The following is an 8,123-nucleotide window of genomic DNA, read 5'->3' on the forward strand; positions in this document are numbered from 1 at the left end:
CATTTTCTACCATGTCATCATGATGACATCATCATTTAGCCCTAGTCAACTTGGTCAACCTAACTTTGACCAGTCATAACTTCAAAAGATGGTATCTTCCACATCCAGACTCTTTTTGATGACACAAACATCATTGGAAAGATCTCAATGAGATCTTCAATCTAAAACCCATTGTTGACCACTTTTGAGATGGTCAAATTTTCATCTTTTTGATGGCCTTTATGCAAGGTTTGACCAAAACTTTGATTGGCCATAACTTGACAAAACAAATTCCTTTCGAGCCTATTTAAGTTCCATCAGGTTCAATTTGATGAGTTCTTCAATTTGGCACTACTTCCAAGAGATTTTAGAACACTTAAATTTTAGTTGTAGATCCACATGGATCATCCAAGTAAGAGAACTAGGCAGAGCATGAAGAAAAAGGTTACTGAGGCTCTTGAGGTTCTTGGGTCTTCTATGGTTGATATCATCTAGAGTACTACAGAGGAAAGCAAGGAGGTAGCAAAGATCATTAAATAACTTCTTTAGGAGCTAGTCAGGTTCGCTAGTGTGCTGGTTTCTGGTCCATGATGTTTTGTTGGTTCTATTTTTTATTTTTTCAAGATTTTTGATTTAAACCCTAGGTTCTAGGTTCTTGTAAAACCTGGGCTTGTTTTTATTTGGTTTACGCTAGTGGTTTTAGGTCCTTGTAAAGCTTAGATTTTTGATGTTTTGTGGTGAACTTTAGGTTTTAGGTCCTTGTAAAACTTGGTGATGTGTAATGTTTATCTTTAGCTTTTGTAAAGAGTTTTGGGTCCCTTCAAAACCTATTTTTGCATAACCTAAACATTCTGGAAGTCCATTACTCAAAGAGAATTTGGTGAATATCATTGATATTTTGGGAGGCCAATACTGTTGATATGAGATGTGATATCAAACCTTATTTTGAGTACTTGGTGAATATCATTGATATTATGGGAGGTCAATACTCTTGATATTAGATGTGCTATCAAACCTTATTTTGAGTATTTGGTGAATATCCCTAACATTTAGGGAGGCCAATACTCTTGATATCAAACCCTATTTTGAGTATTTGGTGAAATATCATTGATATTTTGGGAGGACAATGCTCTTGATATCAGATAAGATATCAAATTTTATTTTGAGTACTTGGTGAATATCATTGATATTCTGGGATACCTATAAAATCTAATTAATGAATAGACATGGTCCATGAAGAGACATGTTTATTCATAGCTTATACTTGATATAAATGATTGTTGCATTTGGAAAACACATACCAAGAAGACAGTGCTATTACATTTATAACAATTATCCTCATTTATAGGAGGAAACATAGTAGTTAAGTGTTCTCAAGCTAGAGTAGTATTGGGATGGGTGACCTCTTGGGAAGTCTCCATGCTTCAAATTTGAGAGCAATACCTAGATGCAATGAGTGCTAAGTGTTCCATTCATTCTCATAAGAGATGGGTTCTTGTGAACCAATACTCATGAAGTATGGGTCAGTGAGTTTAGCTCAAAAAACTACACATTAAATAATGATAGTAATATTAGAATTACAACATCCAACCTCTTCTAAGGTCTCTTTTGAATTGGAAAGCAACTAGTCAACATCATTGCATTTTTCAAACTAATCAATAGCTCTAAAAATGTATAAACCCATAGATCATGTAAAAATAATATTAATGAGTGACCAATGTTGAATATCAAATCACTTATCCATGCTTGTCTCACTGCCTATATCAACATGATCACCTTTGAATCTTTTTTGTTGATGGGGGAGATATATAATCTATTAATGTGGAGGTACATAATGTTGGAAATATATGTTTGTTTATTATTTTCTAGTTGTCATTGATGTCAAAATATATCGTCCAAAGGTGTTTTCTTTATGGTCCAAAGGTATTTACTATTGATTTTAAATATATCTACTAATCCTAATATGTGTAGAAGTTGGATGTTGGATTAGAAGGAGTAACTTTTTGTGTTGGATATGTTAGTGCTACAAAACCAATAGAATACTGAAAGATATACATGTATCCAATGATTATAGAATACTACAAGATTTGTGTATTTAATACTACAAAATAGTGAAAGACAAGTATGTATTCTGGAGAACACAAGTATGATGATTGACAGTACTCCAAAGTTATCCACAAGTCAGTGGCTTAGTAACAAGGATATAAAACCAAAGATGATAATTATTCAATTGTGTTTTGTAAAAGGTTTCCTCTCTATAGATAAGAGTTGAACTCATGCATGTATGATTTATGTTGTATTTAGGTTTTGGTCTTGGTTGTGGAATTTCTTGGTGACCCAAAAACGATTCTTGGTGATTTAGAATAAGTTTATGTTTTGGTTGGGTAATTTTTTGATGGCTTTTGATGTGGATAGGTGTTCAATAACACGAAATTTGACATGGAGATAACCTCACCATAGTGTGTGGAGCTATGGATACAATTGGTAAGTTATGTGGTTCTTAGGTAAGTATGATGCTACATAGGAGATGATAGTGGAAGTTATTTTGGTTGTTGTGGATTTAATATTGGGCTACGTATAATGTGTTCATGGCCCCTTTCACTTCTAGAGTGGATCTTATTTCATTTTTTTGGCTTGGATATTGCATTTAATGTATATCTTTTATTCAGATGGGTTCATATTATGTATGACCCATGCATTTAATGTTTATCTCTTATCTAGATGGGTACTTGTTATGGATGATCTATGTTTTAATATGGATGCTTTTTGCATAGAACCTTACTTTAATTTATTGTTGATATAGTTGACTTGATATTTTTTTTTGACATGGATAACCTTGTTGTAAACTTCAATTATCTATCTTTTATATAAGTGCAATATGTGGTATGACAAAAGTTAAGTATATATAAGTGCAAGCAAGTAAATATTTACAAGCAAAGTTTTGCAATAGAATTAATTCAATTTAAGAAGAGTCTTAACTCATGATAATGGTTGAGAAATATAAGAATAAATGTCAAAGTTGACAATATTTTATACTATGAAAATGAGTCTTGGGTGCATAGCTTATTTTCTGTATCTTGTTGCTTTGGTAATGAGCCTCTATTTGCAAGATCAGAGCAATAAACTCCTATCTATTTTGGTGGTGTTTTGTAAGGGTCCTTTGACTACAAGTCTGGAACAATGAGATCCTACTATATTTGTAATCAGGCTATATATATCCCATGATTTATTTTTTGGACAAGTGCTCATTGTATTTTCTACCAATTTGGATTCCACGTGTAAATGTTTTGTGTTCATGTGTTCTAGTTTCAGTTCATTATTTGCTTAGTAAGTTGTATGGTGGGTGATATTGATTTTTTCTTATATAAGGTTTTTGGTTTATGTTGATCCCACTCACCTCCCTCCCTCCCTTCCAACAATTGGTGTTAGAGAAAGGAACCTTAATCATTTGAGGCAGATCTATGATGGTCCAAAATTTACACTTTCAAACTCTAATATTTGATGTCACATATTTTTCATATTGGAAGGACAAGATGGAAAGCATGTCTTGAAATAATGTAAAATGACATTTGGGATGTTATTCAAACTAGTTTCAATCCACATTGCAGAAGAACTTTGCCTATTAAAGAAGTTAAAAAAAGAAAACTAATGTGAAAGCAACATAATTTTTTCTTAGTAGTTTATGTGAAATAATATTTGGGAAGGTGATAGGTATAAAAGGAGCTATAGAGATATGGGATAAGTGGTTTTCATATACAAACCTGAAAATTAAAGACAATAACGGAAAGACTGATGAACCTAAAATAGATGTATGTGGTATTAAGAAAGATAGACAATGAGAGTGTTAAGAACTACATATATAGTCACAGTTACTACCCCTATTGAAGGAGTTCATACCTACATTTACATGTTCAATAAGGGAAAAATTTATCTAAGTTAGTATTCAATTCATTAACTTATTTATTCACTTCTACATTTGAGATTGTAGAATTTGAAAGGAGGAAGAGAGACATCAATCAGAGTTGTTGAGTAATTTGAACTTGAAACTTGCAAGAAGCCAAAAGATAAAGAATTTCTTTCAAGAAATTTAAGCGGGGCATTGGAAAATAAAAAGGTAAGTTACCTCTTATGTTTTTTAACTATGGAAGAATAGTACATTTTTCTAGTGATTATAAGCATACAAAATATTATTGTGATTTAGAAGATGGTGACATAAAAGACAATAAAAAAATGTGATTTCAAGAAAATAAGAAATTTCAAAGCCAAGAGTAAAAATAGTTTAGGTTCTATGGAGGAATACTTTTATGAAATTAAAGATAATGGTGAAACTATTGAGGATTCTCTATTTTTGGTTATTTCACACAATAAATACGAGATTGCATTACATGCTAAAGTTTTGCAGATACATAAATTATAGATTTAGTGTTCAAACAATATGACAAGGGGAAAGAGTGGATTTATTAAATTGGAAGAATATGATGGAGAAAAAATCATAGTTGCATGAGAAGGAAGTACACAAATCAAAGGCATTAGAACCCTTTCAATTGATGGTACATATCGAACAAATGATGTTTATCATGTTGAAGATTTAAAACCTTATTTATTAGCTCTCAAATGTGTAAGAAATGGTATGAAATTATGTTCAAAAGTGTTGGTATGTCATTAAGAAGAAAGAGACTAGTAAATGGTTACAAAAGGTTTTAGGAATACTAGGAACATCTTGTTGGAGTTAGTTAAAGTTTTGTCATTGATGTCAAAATGACTAAGACAAAAGTTACTATTGGTATCACTAACACAAGTTACTATCAGAGAATACAAAGGACCACTTTTAGAGTGTAAAAGACATTATCATAGAAGGATTATTAGAGAAGTGTATACGTAAGTAGAAGTGATAATATCAAAAGCTTAAGGAAGAAGTCTTTGAGTTGGAATAAACCTAATATCTATGGTCAAGATTAAGTTTAGGGTTATCAAATAGGAAATGATATAAGGGATTAAGGGAGGAGAGAGAGAGAGAGAGAGAGAGAGAGAGAGAGAGAGAGAGAGAGAGAGAGAGAGAGAGAGCAACAAAAGTAAGCATTACAATGAAAGGAAAGAGGAACAAGTTGATCTGACAAAATTATGGAGAAGCACTAGATAGGTCAAGTTATCTTGTATAATACCTAATCAGTTAATACAAGATTTCTAAAGTCTTTTGCAAGACTATTAATTTTGTCTATGAAATTTTGTTAATATATTTAGCAAGGTGAATGTCTTGACATGCATGATTAAATCTCTTAGTAGTGTAGTCTTAATAGGCTATAGATAAAATTAACATTGTATGAGTCACTCTTGATAGAGTGAGTTTCTCATAAGGAAACACTATTGTATACCTAGTCAGAAAACCCTTTTGACTGCAATGAAAAAGTTGTGATTTCCATCCCCATCATAGTTTTTCCCTCTCACCAAGGATTTTCTATGATACCAAAATCTATGTGTTATGCATGTGAATTTTCTTTCATGAATTGTTATTTACTTTCATTCATATGTATTATTAATGGTTAAGTGCTTATAATGTTAATGGGTAGATCTATATTATAATAATAATGTTGTCATAGACTATCGGTTAATTAATGAAAAATGAAATTGTAGCTTAAATATTGATTCAACCCCCTCTTCAGTACTTAACCTTTCCTATCTGTAATTAACAATTGGTATTAGAGCCAAGTTCTCTTGAAAGAAGTTTGAGAACTTGAGAGTAGATCTGGAAAATGGTAAGATACAAAAAGGAAAGAAAACTTGAAGAAGTCCTAAATGAAGCTATAGCCCAAAATGATCAACTAAAGAAGCAAATGAAGGTCTCATTTTCAAAAAGGAAAGAATTGTCAGAAAGATTACAAACAAGTCTCGAGGATCTTGAAGAACTTTCCCAAAATATAGTACAAGTTTGAAAGAAATAGATGCTATAATATCTTATCTATTAGACATAAACACTATCCTTGAATAAAATCTACAACAAAAAAAGGGAACTCGAAATTCAAGCCCTAAGAATGTTTGAACTACTAGAAAGATTGAGAACTATCAAAGATGAGAAGGGAAAACTAGAAATCGATAAGAAAATATTGGAAAAGGGAATTAAAGATAAGGACAATACTATCCTTCAACTACAATAGGAAAATAATACATCGAATGGATATATAAGTGATGCAACTAAGGAAAACCAAAATTCATTGCTAAAAATGATAAATTGAGAAAAGAAGTAGAAGATCTATTAAACAAGTTAAAGGTAGAACAAGAAGATAATGAGAAATTTACTAAACTTGACTTGAGAATGAAAAATATTGATGAAAATTTGAAATGGAAAAGGAAATTGGGAGATACAAATGGACTTGGCTACACCGATAACAACAAATTTGAAATCATTGAATCATCTATAACTAGTGAAGAAAAGACATTTCAACCAAGAAACAATCAACACAAAAAACCTACATGCTATAATTGTGTTAAATTAGGACATACAACTAATGAGTGTAGAAGGTGATTGTCAAATGTCTCACCAAAAGCATACTTCAATGATTTTTGCTAAAATTACTACAAGTTTGGACATAGAGAAAAATATTACACAATAAGAACATCAAGTACATCAACAACAAGAAGCTTTATGGGTCACTTCTATAACTGCAACTTATTTGGTCATAAGACTGAATATTGTAATAATGAAACTTTATCGACAAGGAAGTTAGGTAGCATGCAATACAAAAAGAGGACATATGGAAAGATAATATTGGTATAAAGAGGAAAATACATACACATGATTGACTAATACAACATGTTATGTCTATCACAAATGTGGTCATTCGACAAAAATCTACAGATACCAACAAACCATAGGCAAGAATTATGGGAGCATTGAAACACCAAAGAATAATACAACTATTTTTTCGGGCCAAGATTGTGTAGAAATGTTTTAATCATCAACGTTTCAGATCATACTCCATGATCCATCATCAAGATGAGAGAGTGTAAAAATGTCAAAGATAGTAAGATTGCAGACCAAAGGGTATAAGTAGGGGGAAGAGTGGGATAATAAGTGGGCACGCGGATTGAGAGAGGAGTGAGAAGCAAAGGAAAGGAACAAGAAAAAGAGAATAAATTGAGAAAAAAGGGGGGTTAATTACCCAAATGAAATACTAACAACCAAGCATTTAGACATTCAAAAATAAGGAAATAAATAACAATAGAAATGAAAAAGGAAATTAATAATAAACTAGACAAATACTACACACACACACAGATATATGTAAGTATAAATATAAGTGAGTATATATATCTATATTATACTTATATACTAGCAAGTATGCATATGAATATAAATGAAAGAATGTAGAGGATAAACGCTAAGAGACATATATATATATATATATATATATATATATATATATATATATATATATATATATATATATATATATATATAATTAAATACAATTAATAATACTAATAATACTCACAATAATGACGATAAAAAGTTAAAAAAGAAGTATAATAATAATAATAATAAATAAATAAATGATAATAATATAAGCACAAATAAAGATGATAATGAAAAACAACAACAACAATGATAATAATACTAATAATAGATTTAAAGATAAAATAACAATGAAATGGTCATCTCAGCCCCCTTCTCCCTGGTCATCTCATCACCATCGCTCTTATCTTTTTGGTGACTCATCTACGGTTGAAGCAACCCGTGAACCAGCTTCATCTTGGCTCAGCTTGGTTCCTCCTCACGATGCCAAACGATGCTCTCCTTCTGTTCTATGATCTGCTCTTCTTCCGACGGCCCTTTCTCGTGAGTGCAGCTCGCCCTCTCGGTCCGATCTTGGCCGCTCCTCCCCCTTGCACCGGCCTGTCTCCTCTTGCTCGGGTGTTCAGCTGGAGTGCTCGCAGTCCCCTCGTGGCGTTCATGGCATTAGACTCAACATTCTTCCCATGCCGAGCTCAGGCACGCAGCAGTTGGGCTCCAACATTCCCCTGCCACCATCGTCCCACGGTCTTGTCTCCAACTACTCTCTGGCTATGCATCTAGGTACAGATCATTCTGATTACTCTCTTGTGAATGGTATTAATTTTGACTATCTCCTCACTTGTGATGCAAGTAA

Source organism: Cupressus sempervirens, chromosome 2 (assembly GCF_028749045.1).
Source record: "Cupressus sempervirens isolate cs-2001-9-10 chromosome 2, ASM2874904v1, whole genome shotgun sequence".
NCBI lineage: Eukaryota > Viridiplantae > Streptophyta > Pinopsida > Cupressales > Cupressaceae > Cupressus > Cupressus sempervirens.